This window comes from Biomphalaria glabrata, chromosome 14 (genome assembly GCF_947242115.1).
Source record: "Biomphalaria glabrata chromosome 14, xgBioGlab47.1, whole genome shotgun sequence".
Lineage (NCBI taxonomy): Eukaryota > Metazoa > Mollusca > Gastropoda > Planorbidae > Biomphalaria > Biomphalaria glabrata.
The window spans coordinates 36702684-36717354 of record NC_074724.1 but is presented as its reverse complement, the minus strand read 5'-3'; the positions used below and the strand labels follow the sequence as shown (position 1 = coordinate 36717354).

At 32.8% G+C, this 14671-nt stretch overlaps 1 long non-coding RNA gene across 1 annotated transcript; it reads right to left on the bottom strand.

The window, feature by feature from the left end:
• Positions 1-457: 457 nt before the first annotated feature.
• On the bottom strand, positions 458-13133 carry LOC129922776 (uncharacterized). Its single transcript, XR_008774638.1, has 8 exons — positions 12814-13133; positions 9635-9689; positions 9049-9113; positions 7996-8058; positions 6034-6183; positions 5801-5914; positions 5460-5531; positions 458-3663 (listed from the first exon to the last, which is right to left on the bottom strand). It is a non-coding gene; the product is annotated as an uncharacterized LOC129922776 (long non-coding RNA).
• Between the last annotated feature and the right edge of the window lie 1538 nt (positions 13134-14671).

Sequence of the window (14671 nt, the reverse complement as noted above, 5' to 3'; positions counted from 1 at the left end):
CATATCACCTGATTCTGATTTGCTCTATAAAGAAAACTTAACTAGACCCCACACCAGATGGCTTTGTCTGCACCAGATGTGGAAAAATATACAGGTCATGACTGGGTTCGCATATTTCTTTAATCTTGGAAATTGAAGGCAATGCCATTCATTGTATATCATTTGTTTGTCTTCAGTGAAATTATTACAGGATTGTTTCCACAGTATTTTAAAATTTGCTATGTTGTCTTCTTCATCAGTTATTTTATTTAATGTACCGTACACCTTAATAATGTTGATTCATCTATATTATATTATTTCTGTAAGCAAGTACTCTATAATTACTATTATTACAAAACAGTGTATGATGCTGGCGAAAACTTGTTACTGCAGATTACTAAACAGCTGTATGCTGGTATTTGAGTTTGGTGTAAACAAATACAGACAAAACTCCACAAATAAATGACAGAAGAGGGAACTGTTTCAAAATTTTAATCTCAACAAATAGTTCATAATAAATAGTTCATCCTAATTTTAGGTAAATAACAAGCCTTACATGCAGGTAATAACCTTAGTACTTTATTTCCTCACATCGATAGTTTGATTATGCAACTCGCAAGTAACATTCCAGAAAAGCTGTGACTCAAACAGTATCCCTACAAAATAACTGTCCAGATATCATGGCTACATTAATTTTTAAAAAGTAAATGTTCGAAGTTAACATGCAAAAAAAAAAAAGTTGAATACGAAGAAAACAGGCACCTTCCAAAGCTTATAAAATAATTTTATATAGTGCAATGCAATGTTGGTAAACAAATTAACAATCAGGCCTTCAAGGGCCATAATTCTGAAATTCATCAGCAGAAGTAGAAAGACAATAGTATAAAGCCTGTGAGGCCACTGATCTTGTATCGACACTTGCTGTTCCTTTGGATCTAGATCAGTTGCTTGGAGAGAGGGAAACTGCTGAGGAGATATAGTTTCGACCATTGCCATTGCACAGGGATTCATTTCCATATAGTAGTTTCACAACTGAAGGATCACAATTAAATCAAGCTGGAACTTTTCTCATCTGGTTGTGCGCAGGGTTAACAACAGTCATATAAAAAAAAATATTGTTGGGAAAGCTAAAACAAATATGAATAATATAAAGTTAATTTTTTAAAAATGTTTAGGCTATAATTAAACGCCCTAAACGTTGAAGGAAAAAGCATTGATCACACAATAAGCCTTCTATGATGGACTAGAAGAATTCATGACAAGGCAACACTGCAGGACATCAAAATAGTTCTAGGAGATTTCAATGCCAACATTGGAAAAGAATTCGCCTTCAGACCAATAATCCGCAAAGAAAACTTATATGAAGAGGCAAATAATAATGACCTAACATTACTGGGCTTGGCCTCAGGAAAAGGAATGTCTATCTGTAGCACTAAATGCCAGCATAAGAAAATGTACAAAGCAACATGGATCTCACCTGATGGAAAAACCAAAATCAAATAGATCATATATGGATAATCATAAGTAAAAGATGTAGATTTGATGTCTTTCATGTAAGAAGTTTCAGAGAAACAGATGCAGACCATCTAGTAGCCAAAGCTAAATTTAGACAAAGAGTAAAAGTAAAATATACAATAACCAAAGTAGCACAGCAATATGATACTCAAAAACTCATGATAGACCCACTTGATGCAGAAACTTAAGAATTCCTAACACATCTAACAGCATTGGAAAAGGACAATTACAATCTAGACTATAATTCTAAGGGCACTTACTGATTCTCTCACCATTCACTAGTTACGGTACCCCGATTGTGGTGAACTAAAAAAAAATACAAATTTAACTTGTTATTACTTAACTTGTCTCTAGAACAGCGGTTCTCAACCTTTTAAGCTTGGTGACCCCTTTTTAGAATCCCCCACTCGGCCGCGACCCCCCCCCAACACACACACAGCAAAAGAAGAATAGACAAAAACAGTCCATATTTTCGATGGTCTTAGGCGACACCCAAGGGGGTCGCGACCCACAGGTTGAGAACCCCTGCTCTAGAACAACTAAGCCAGTTCACAAATGGAAACTACAGCCATTAAAACTTCCCAAAATGATGTTTCATTCCCAATTTTATCTTCAAGTTGCTATAACAAAAAGACCATTTTATTCTTTTTTCTGTTTTAATCACCATTAAAAAAAAAAAACTTTTGAAAGTAAATTTCAATGGCAATATGTGGCACCAAACTTGTTTTTGTAGACATTATATGAAAACAATCTTTTTTTTTCTATCAAAGCTAGGACACAAATTTTTTTCATGTGTGTAAAATGTTTTAAAAAGAAAATGCAGATATAGATATTTTATTTTGTGTGTTGGGGTGGTGGTTAAAAAAAAAAATGGCCAGAAGGATGTGTTTGTGTATGGAAAGTCAATATAAGTGAGCCGCTCTAATTTAAAGTAATATCTTAGAAGAGTATTGAAATTGGATGGGGGATATTGGGTCAAAATGTTACGTGAGAACAGTTCACAGGCCAGAAGTGTGTATGGGAAGGAATTTAAAGCTGGCCACTCCAATTAAATGAAGCATATACTAGAATTCACAGACCAAAAGATAAATTGTTGAAGCACAACAACAGACATAGCCTGTGGGTAATCCTAATTATAACAAATGAGCAATAAAAAAACAACAACATGCTATTAAAAGTAAAGCAGATGACATGGTTGGATTTAAGCAAAAGAAAAGGAGAGCCTGACATATAGAATGCAGGCATATTGAACAGACAAATAATGCTAAAGAAAGAAACCAGAAAGCAGTACAAGGAAGCAAGGCGAAGAGTTACAAAATCTGTCAGAAAGAATAAAAATGAGGCAATCAAAAAAAAACAAAGAGCACTCATTGAGAACCTTGATGCGAGAGGAATGGGCATGAAAATAAGGGATGACAAGAATGGATTACAAGCGGATCACACATGTATGAGAACTATAATGGTGTCCTCGTCACAAAAAAAACAGAAGGGTCATTGACAAATGGGCTGAATACTTTGAGGAGTTCCTAAATAAAACAAGATGGAGACAAAGGAAAATATGAACAGCCACCAACACAATAAACCTACCAACACTATAAACTCACCAACTCTAATTTAAACATCAGAAATAAAAAATTAGAAGCACCAGGAGAGGACCAAAATTACAACAGAGCTAAAAAAAATGGAGGAAAACACCTGAATTCACAATTAGACTAACCAATATCAAGAATTTTGGAAGAAGTAATACTAACAGATTGAAAGCAGCACTCATAACATAAATACTTACTAAAAAAAATGTCAAGAAAACAATGTACTAGTACATCAACTTAAATCGCTTATGATGGTATCAAAAGGAAATATCTCTAAGAAATACTGAACAACTTAACAAGACTTATGCATATGAAATTAAACGACTCAATTTTACAGTGATAACATATAGATCTAAAACACACACAAAAATTATTTTAAAATTAAAAAAACACAACAATCATTCAAAAAGACCTGATTCAGACATTTTTTAAAAATTGTCCCAAACTTGTTTTTTTTTTCCATATAATTGCCCAAAACTTGTTTTTTTTTCATTCTGAAGGAAGTTACATTTTTGTAGAATAAAATTTCAGTATGTTTAAGGCTGCTCAAATGTTTTCATTTATTCCTTTCATTGACAGTCTGTGGATAGGTTAAAAACAAAATTTAGTGATATCAAAGACTCTAATAAAAGCAAGTCATTTTAATTAAAAAAACAAACAAAAAAAACATAAAATATACTTTAAAAAAAAACAAAGCTTATATTTAAGTGTGATTGTATCAGTTAGTTTGGATCAGTCATGTAATTATATGAAATGCCAAGACATAGTAAATCTGTGCAATTAGAAATATTTTTAACCAATTGTTTTTGTTTAGCTTTCTCAATGCGCTATGATCCTATCACTTGTTTGGACCAGTTGTGAAAGGGGGAGAGACGAAGGGACTATCTAGGTGAATGATGACATGATTGTTATTGAAATGCATACAAATCATTGTCACTGATGTCTCAGGAGTTCTGAGGGCGACTAATTCAACTTATACCACAACATCTGTCAAGTATGATTTCTTTTTTTTTGCTCAAGATACCCAACAAAATAATTAATTACAGTAGCAATAGTTAATTAACTAATTGGTTAATTTTTTAAATTGATTCTTGCATTGTCATGTAAAAGAAATAATTTAGCAAAATTTCAGCTTGACCAGAGATTAGGTGTACGAGAAAAAATGTGTACAAACTTTTTACCATACAGACAGATGGAGTGAGTGTAAAAAAAAATAACATATAAGTGACATCAAGTTTAATTTTCTATAGAGAGCATTAATTGGATGGGTACTTGGTCATGTGGTACACACTCTGAACAGATGTCATGATGGTCCCATGCACAAACCTGGCCCATCCCCATGTCATCCTGTAAGATTGGACTAGGATGTGGAAATAATGTTTTGATGTAGAATGCAATTTTTCTGTTTGTTTGCACTAAATTTTTTTTGTCAATGTATATTTTTTTCCCACCTCATCTTAAGGAATAAATGTTTTGAGATGACAGGGCATTTTGTAAAGAACTCTTTCTTCACTATAAAATCGTAGAATTGAATAGCTCTTTTTTATATACACACACACACACACAATAATATGTAGTGGAACATGTAGCCGTCTAGTAACCATCATAAAAAGGGCATCAAAAATTACACTCACAACATTGCCCCATTTAAAGGAACTTTTTGAACAAAAGTGTCTAAGGAAAATCGAAAAAATCTTGGAAGACAACAGCCACCGGCTCCATCAGAACTACGTCATGAAGTGGGCGACTGCTGTCAATCAAAACAAGAACAGAGCGGTACAAAAACTTGTGCGTACCTCACTCGGTCAGACTATGTCAACGCCACTCTTAGATCAGGACACATGAATAGGACCAAGATGCCTGTGTGTAGTCGCTGAATGAACTTTCTATGTTGTGTCTGTTGTATTTATGTGTATGTTTCTGTTGTGTTGTCTTTATATGAGAAAAAGAGTCCTTGAAATCACAACAAATTTCCATTAGGATCAATAAAGCAGTCTTAGTATTTCTTAAGATTGTGGCATATAAAAATAGTAGCATGTTTATATAAAACTTGAAAGACTTTACAAATATTGTTAAATCACTCACAGTTTGGCAAGCCATATTAATATAAACTGGATCAGTTTCAGTTGGGCATTTGGAATCATTAAGCTGTGGAATGTTCAAACAAGAAAATCAAAGAATGGAGATTAATTCACTGAACAAACTTTAGAGAACTCAATCCTATAAAATCATAAAAAAATGATAACTTCACTTTGTGCACAAACACAGTATTATGTAGGATTTTTTTTTATATTAGCCTGAGGCAAATACAATTATAAAAAACAGCATGTTGATAAACTTGAAATAAGACTTTACAAATATTGTTAAATCACTTACAGTTTGGTCAGCAACACAGGTAGAGGTTCTACTAATAGTTGCAGTTTGACTCTCTGAAGTCTTGGGCTGGAACTGAGGTCAAATAAAAAATTTGAGATCACAAACACTCTAATAAAAAAAGACAGTCATTTTAACAATAAAATAACATGAAAACTGGACAGCCATTAAGAACACTATCTATCCTATAAGATTATTAAAAAAAAATAAACAACTACTTTACACAAACACACATATTACCCTATAGGAACTTTCTTTTTTTTATAATAGTTTGTAGCATATAGAAATAATAAAAATAGCATGTTGATAAATTTAAAATTAGGATTTTTATTAACATGACTCACAATTCGGACAGCATTGTTTGTAGGTATTTTATAGATGCTTTCAATAAGGCACTCTGAAGATTTGGGCTGGATCTGGTGTTGTCAAACAAAAAAAAAATAGAGAGCTCAAACATTCTAATAAAAAAAACACAGTCATTTTAATAATAAAAAAAAAACTTGAAATATAGAAATAATAAAATAGCATGTTGATGATAAGCTTAAAATAACACTAGAAATATTGTTAAATCACTCACAGTTTGGCAAGCCATATTAATATAAACTGGATCAGTTTCAGTTTGGTCAGCAATACGGGTGGAGGTTCTATTAATAGTTATAGTTAGGCCCTCTGAAGTCTTGGGCTGGAACAGGAATGGTCAAATAAAAAATTTGAAATCACAAACACTCTAATAAAAAAAGACATCATTTTAACAATAAAAATACATGAAAACTGGAGCTCAAACATTCTAATAAAAAAAAACAGTCATTTTAATAATAAAAAAAACAACTTTAAAACTCATTTAAGAACTCTATCCTATAAAATCATAGAAAATTATAAATCTACTTTATGCACATATTTACAGTATCAATTTTATTATACAAGTTTGTAATATATATATATAGAAATAACAAGATTACAAAGAGAGTTTGTGTGATCCCCCATTGAAGTTACCAATGGACCAGGAATATTTAAGCCATAGTCTTGTTTTGATCGTTAAAATTAATAAAATTTTTTTCCACAAACAGGACAACACTTCATCTTTGATAAAACTCTTCTGGAATAAGTAGAGTAGAGATCCAACTGATCACCTAAAAACTGTATGGAAATCTCCCAGACAGTGTCTGTGGCACCTGGTGCGGTAGCTCAGGGTGTCATCCCTTCCCATCAACTTTCTTCAAATATGTTCCAATAAACACTATTGCTGGTTAGTTCTTTTTGTGGAACAAATACAGTGAGATGATTACCTACTATTATTGATTTTTACTCAAATGTAAAATGAGTCTCAATTCTTTTTATAAAATCCCAGTTTATGACATTTATTTAACTCATACTCAAAAGCAGCTATTTCTTATCATTTATGGAATCTAAAATTAAAAAGAAGGGGGGGGGGGCAAAAATTGGCTATTCTAAGCTAACTTTGTACAGATCTAGATCTAGTATTTCACAGCCTATAATTCTGTGGGGTTGATAAAATACCTTTAAATATCCCTATGCACATTAAAAAATAACTATGAAGCTGCTTACAGATCTAGATCTATTCTAGATCTGAATTAGATTTTTTTTACATGCAAGTGAGAAGGGCAAAGGTTTTCATAGAAGAAATATTGGTTGAGCTTAATATTATCTCTCTTTTAACATGATAAAGGAAATCAAACTGATGTTCCCTAACTTGCAGAATGTATCTTCTGTGGTAGCTACTGGAATAGTCACTAGCGACTATCTAGGTTCCATACTTATGAAGGCCTAAGTTCAAATAATGAAATCAGGAGCATTTTAGGCAGACTCAATTACTTTTTTTATATTAGAAACAAGTTCAATGACTAATTAAAATTATCTGAAAAACAAATATTTAAAATGTTTGTTATTAGTGATTGCTAACTCTGCAAAAAAGGTATGGAAGAAGAAAATCTGAATGATATAAAATATTTCCAGTGGCTGGATACCTTGTAAAGAAATTGCCTATAAACAAAACTACTTTTACAAAACTAGATGTCACTGATCCAGATAAGCAAACCATTACATCCAGTTTAAGTCTACATTCACTTGTAACAAAAATTCTCATTCTTTTGAATACATTTTCTGTTGCCGCTATTATAGAATGTGAAGTACGGTACATAAGAGGCATTACGATCAGTAAATCATTGCCAGGTGACAAGAACGTTATCATTCTAACATTTTCTAGAAAAGTCTAAGACAAAGATTAAAAGTGTAAATAGTTTGACAAATGTACAACATTGTCTTATTTAACTTTATGCTGTGTTTAGGATTGCTGCCCTTTGTGTATGTTATGTGCTTGAATGATTTAATTTTGAGTCTTTCCTGAGTATATTTCTTGATATTTAGGAAAATACACATTTGCCCCTCAAAATACACATTTCCAGGTCTGGGAATACACAATTCCCTTTTGGCATGTAAGCATCTCTGCATATAAAAGCATTAAAAACAGAGTGTTGATAAACTTGAAATTAGACGTTATTAACATTGTGAAATAACTCACAGTTTGGTCAGCAATACTGGTGGGGATGCTTTCAGTTAGGCTCTCCGAAGTTTCAGGCTGGATCTGGTGTGGTCAAACAAAAACAAACAAATAGAGCTCAAACACTCTAATAAAAAAAAAGTCCCCTTTATATTAAAAAAACAACTTGAAAAAACTGAACAGTCATTAAAGAACTTTATCCTATAAAATCCTAGAAAATAATAAATCTACTTTATGCACATACACAGTATTAACATTTTTATATCCCGGGTTCAAATTCTGTTGAAGACGTAATTTTAATTTCGGGATCTTTGGGCACCTCTAAGTCCACCCAGCTCTAATGGCTACCTGACATTAGGTGGGGAAAAGTAAAGGCGGTTGGTCGTTGTGCTGGCCACTTGACACCCTCATTGACCGTAGGCCACAGAAAAAGATGACCTTAACATCATCTACCCTATAGACCACAAGGTCTGAAAGGGAAACTTTGTAGTCTAGTGATAAGTGCTCTGGACTGCTGTCATGATGGTCGCTACATCAAACCCACCTAACGGCGGTCATTCCCTTGCCATCCTGTAGAAGGTTTGGACTAGGATTTAATAATCTTCATTTCTGATGTAGTACCCAAACTACAAAAACACTAAAAAAAAATAAAAAATTTAGTTCAATCTTCCTCCATTGTCTGGTGTGAATTTAAACTGCCTATACAAGTTTTGCTTTATGTCTTGGATGTGAAAGTTTGTTAGTTAAAAAAAGTAAAAGGTTTGCAATAGCATTTTTTAAAATATCTTTTTTTTTTTTCAGTTCTTTTTAGGGATCTAATGTCTGGAGATTAATTAAATGGTCGCCCTGTAAAGAACTTTTTCTATCCTATTGAGGATTTTCATACAAGGCAGAACAACTAAATAGCTAAGTGTACAAAAAGAAGGAAGTTTTGATCAGTTTTTGTTTTTTAAAATGTATAAGTACTTTTTAATGCAGCAGAATGAAATTTTCTTAATTTTTCTGCTTGTAGCAAAAAATAATGTCAATATGGAAGGACATGTAGACTTCACTCTATGACTTAAAAGTATTTACGGTCTGATATCCTGTATATATTACTGAGTCATAAACATGGTTTTCTTCTGTACTGTACTGTTCGCCTATGGAATGAAAAAAAAAATGTAATAAAATTTTAACAAGTTAAAAAGCCATGCATCTCAAATAGCCTCTGACAACCAGACCTTGGGCCTGGTCTAACTATTTATCACTAACAGGAGAAGGGGAAAAGGCGAGTACTGACACTTAAGCAAGTAAGATTTGGGTAGGGAGGGGCTCATTAGCCTGGCTGGCTACACGCATGGAGAGGGTGGCATCATTCCATCCAGGATTAAGGCATAAGCTTCATCTCACTTCCATAAGATGATCCATAGTCATTTCTCGATTTAAAGAGGCCACATATATGGTTGACAGAATCAATGTATGCAATGACTAGTTGAAAATTCTTTTAATAAGAACTCTTTTTTCATCTCTAAACTTTTCACATAATGAATCTTCCCCCCCCCCCCCCTCATTGCAATTCTTATATGTTTGTGGAATACAGAAATTAAATAGTAAATAAAGTTGATACAAAATTTTAAATGGTATTTAAATACTTACAAATAAATGGTATTTAAATACTTACAATCTCTATTTCTTCAGCAGCATTGGAGGTGCAGACCACAGCATTGCTTTGAATACTGAAAGAATAAGAACATTTTAAAATTGTAAAAAAAAAAAAACAATAAGAAAAATGTTTAGTGTTAGTGTTGTGCTGGCCACATGACACCCTATTTGTTAAGTGTTGGCCAAAGAAACAGATGACCTTAACATCATCTGCACTTTAGATTGCTAGGACTGAAAGGGGAACTTTACCTTACTCTTTTTTTTTACATTGCCATTCAGGGTTTTCATTATACTTGTTTTCTTTAAGGGGAGATAATATGGGACATTTCAAGAAAGATGTTTGACATCCGATAAGGATGCAAACTGTGAGCAAGTAGAATTCCATTTATTGAGTATGAGTACTTATTGAGTACTTATCTTCTCTATAAAGTAACATCTGTCTCTGGACACAAAAAAAAAGATCCTTATTAAATTATTTCATCTAATAAGAGAAGAGACAATTCTCCACACTTTATGTCTTATATTTTGATGTTATTGTTCTCACATCATTATCTATATGTAACTATACCGGCAACTCTTGCTAAATCTAGTAAATCTAAAATAACCAAGTAAGTTAAAGCTAAAATAGCTACACATCTTAAGACTACAGAAATAAACTTTCTAAGTATTCAAAATAAATCACCAGCTTTAGGAATTTTATTATAAAACAAATGGCAGGAACAGAAACTTTGACAAAATCAGACAATTTGAGTTAGAAAATTCTAATTGGTACTATGAAATTTTTTGTACAAAATTTGACATAATCGTAGATGAGTTCTGTTAAGCCATATAAAATATAAAAAGCACAGTAATAGCAGAAGAAATTACTTCATAATATTGAGTACACAGATCATCACACTCTAGCTTAAGAGTACATGCAAGAACTATGTAACCAATTATCAGAACTGAAATTAAACATAAAACGTTTTTTTTTTTAATTATGGGTGGATGCAGTCACTATGACATCAATGGGAAAATATTGACCATAGACCAACATAAAGCCTTAGGATATGAATGAACTATTTTATAGAGACATTACGCCATTTAAGTTCGTACCAAATTTAAAAAAACAAAAAAAACAGCTAGACTAAACAACATCAGAGAAAATTAAGCACTGGTTAAGTGTTTGTGTGTATTTCATGTTTGATATTGTTAGGTTTTTTTTAAAATCTATTTTGTTATTGTAATAATACTGAGGTAGGCTATTGTGGTCAAATTGAATTTCCTTTCTCTCAGACTAATACAATTATTCTATAGTATCTTACAGACATGAACTAGTGGTAGATTATGACATTATAGAAATTAACATTAATTAGTACATGGATACACATACAATGATGTACTTATCTTCTCTATAAAGTAACATCTGTAATTTATAAGATAATCTCTCTGGACTATCTGACCATGATGTCAATAATACAGGGTGCGTCAAAAAAATGTATACACACTTTGAACTGTCATAGACAATTTATTTCCCCTTCTACAATCCTAAATTTCTTGACATGGAAAGCTTAATGTCCAATTGGAAAAATAAATGTGATTAATGTGAGTAATGTTCAAACTGGTAGCCTTCAGCATTGCTGAGTATGAGTCAACACTGATTTCGTACATCGTACCAAGAGATTTCTGCGCACACCGCCTGAATCTCATTCCTCAGTGTGTCCAGGTGACATGGTTTACGTTTGTACGCCTCATCTTTAACTGTGCCTGATAAGAAGAAATTCAGAGGAGTGAGGCCTGGAGAGCATGCAGGAAACTCGATTGGTCCCCTGCATCCTATCCACTAGCCTGGCACATTGTGATCCAGGTATGCACGTACTTCCCTATGATAGTGCGGAGGGACGCCATCTTGTTGGTAATAAAACTCATCACCGTATAATGCACGAATGGAAGGGAATATGGAGTCAGCAAGCCAACGTCTCCAGTGTCTTTGAACCGCAGCTACATTCTCAAACTTCCAGTGCCACATCATTATCTGCTTCCGCTCTTCAAAACTCAAACGCACGTCCGCCATGTTGCAGTTACTTCCTTGTCACTGCTGCAACTTGTTGAAGAAACATAACATTACTTTCTCACAGAAATTTAACCTTGTAGAATGGGAAATCAATTGTCTATGACAGTTCAAAGTGTGTATATAAAGCAGTTATGACTTTAAGAAATTTAAGTCATGTGAAACTCAACTAATAGGTCTTATTGATGGATTCAGGATTTCCTGCTAGGCAGAGAACTAACTGTACTAATGGCAATGTCTTCGATCCCCAAGATTAAGGATGAGTGCTGTGTAATAATATGAAGGCTCCAAATCTACATCAATTACATTTAACTCAAGATTAGTATGAAAAACAGTCTTAGGCACACAACTGTTTCAAATGTTCTTAAATGATCTCCTTAATTATAGAACAATATAAACAACACAATATGACAACATGTTGAATTTTTACATTATGAAACTAGATACCTGAATCAACCAAGAAAAAACAAAGTCTTATCTAGTTTAGATGAACCAAGAAAACTGAAGCCATAGCTGAGTTTAAATTAACCTTACATACACATAGGATATAACTATCTTCTTTTTTGAAAGAATGTCTGTAATATATATGATATCAAATGAAGCTCAGAAGATTATAATAATATGTGAGATGATTATTTTTTTTACCATGAAAAATTTATTAGATTTTGCAATATTTAATTTTTGTAAACCAATTATTCTTTGAATTTACAGATGACAAAAAAAATGTTAAAAAGAAGATAATCCTGCTAAATACATCTGTCTATCTACCCACCCATTTTTATATTTGCTAATTGCATTTGACAAACAACATGAAAATAGTGCAAATAAATGTGAACACCATAAAGGCCATCTGTTTCTGTGGCCTATGGTTATCGAAGGTGTCATGTGGCCAGCACAATGACCAACCATCTCTACTTTTCCCCAACTAATGTCAGGCACCCATTATAGCTGGGTGGACTCAGAGGCGCTCGAAGATCCAGAAATTAAAAATCCCAGTCTTCACCAGGATTTGAACCCTGGTTCAGAAGCCAAGAGCTTTACCGCTCAGCCACCATACCTCCAAATATGTCATTGTACATTGTTCAAATTATCCATGCATAAGTTAGGTTTGCAAAAAAGAAACATTAAAAAAATTAATAAATTCTTACCTAAATTGAACAGCTGTTGAGCAGCCTGAGAAATTTAAAAAAATGAAACAATATTGAAAGAATCTTTTTTGTTGTTATAAAATTGGTTTTCAACCAAAATAAAAGTGAAAATATATTGTGAATTTGTTTACTTAAAGGGGGTTCCAAAGGACTGTCAATGCCGGGGGAGAAAGTGGAGATAAGCACCCACTTTCCAAGAAATGCTCCCATGGCTTGCGTCTCTAAATTTGTTGAATTTGTGAATTTGTTTACTTAAAGTTTATTTATAACAATTAATTTTTTTAACGAACAGTAACTAATAAAAATCAAACAAATCTTACATTACTAAAACAGAGACAAAAGGGCTGCCACAAAGTTTTAAAAGTTATGTAAAAATATAGGTAATGCATATATATATATATATATATATATAAGTGCATCTCCTGGGGAGATAGTGTCTCCAATCAGGAGTTTTGAATTTGGCCTAAATATATAGCGTTTTATCTTCTTATCTTATATAATACAGACGTTACTTCAAAAAAGAAGATGATTACGTCCTACGCGTCATGCATTTAGTCATGCATATTAACCAATGACTTAAATTCTGCCAAGTCACTGGTTTTCCTGGCTAGCTCAGGCAACCCATTCCATGCTCTAATAGCACTAGGGAAGAAGGAGTATTTGTACAAATTTGTCCTAGCATATGGGACGAGGAATGTGCCTTTATCTTTGTGTCTTTCAGAGTATTTTATTAAATTTTGTTTTTGTATTTGAAGATTATGGTTCAGTGTTTTATGTATGATTGCTACTTTACTTTTGAGCCTTCTGTCCTGAAGGCTTTCTAAATTTAGTGATTTTACTAAAGGTGTTACTCTAGTCAAATGTGAATATTCGTTTGTTATGAATCTCACTGCTCTATTTTGTGTCTGTTCCAGTTTCTTAATGTTTTCTTGAGTTGAGGGGTCCCAAACGGAGGATGCATATTCTATTATTGGCCTAACCAAGGTTAAGTAACATTTTAGTTTTATGTTCTTATTTGATTTATAGAAATTTCTTTTAATAAATCCTAATGCTTTGTTTGATTTTTTTGTAGTTTCATCAATATGTGGATTCCATGATAGTTTTTCATTTATTATAACACCTAGGTATTTTGCGTTTTTAGTCTGTGATACTGGTTTGCCATGAATAAGATAAGTGGAATTAATTTGTTTTAGTTTTTTTGTTACTCTTAACAACTGACATTTTTCTGGGTGGAAAGACATGCTCCAATTTGATTCCCATTTCTGTAATTCATCTAATTCTCTTTGTAAAATATCTGTGTCTTGTGTTGTTTTTATTGTTCTATATATTATGCAATCGTCTGCAAATAATCTGACTTTTGTTCCTGAACTAATGCAATTTGGTAAATCATTTATGTAAATTAAAAATAGTAGTGGACCCAAGACTGTACCTTGAGGTACACCTGAGTTTACTGTTATCGGTGTTGATTTAGAGCCATTTATTATTACAGTTTGTTCTCTCCCTATCAGAAAGTCTTTAATCCACTGATGCAGTGGACCATTAATGCCGAAATATTTTAATTTTTTAAGCAAACTATGGTGGTGAACTTTGTCAAAAGCCTTAGAAAAATCTAGTAAGATAGCATCTATTTGTTCACTATTATCTAAACCTTTTGAAAAATCATCAATTAGTCCTATTAGTTGTGTTTCACATGATCTATATTTCCTAAAGCCATGTTGGTATGGTGTGAGGACATTATGTTTGTCTAAGTGGTTTATGATGTTGCTACATATTATGTGTTCTAGGATTTTACATGTGATGCTGGTAAGTGATACTGGTCTGTAGTTCCCTGGGTCAGATTTTTCTCCTTTTTTAAATA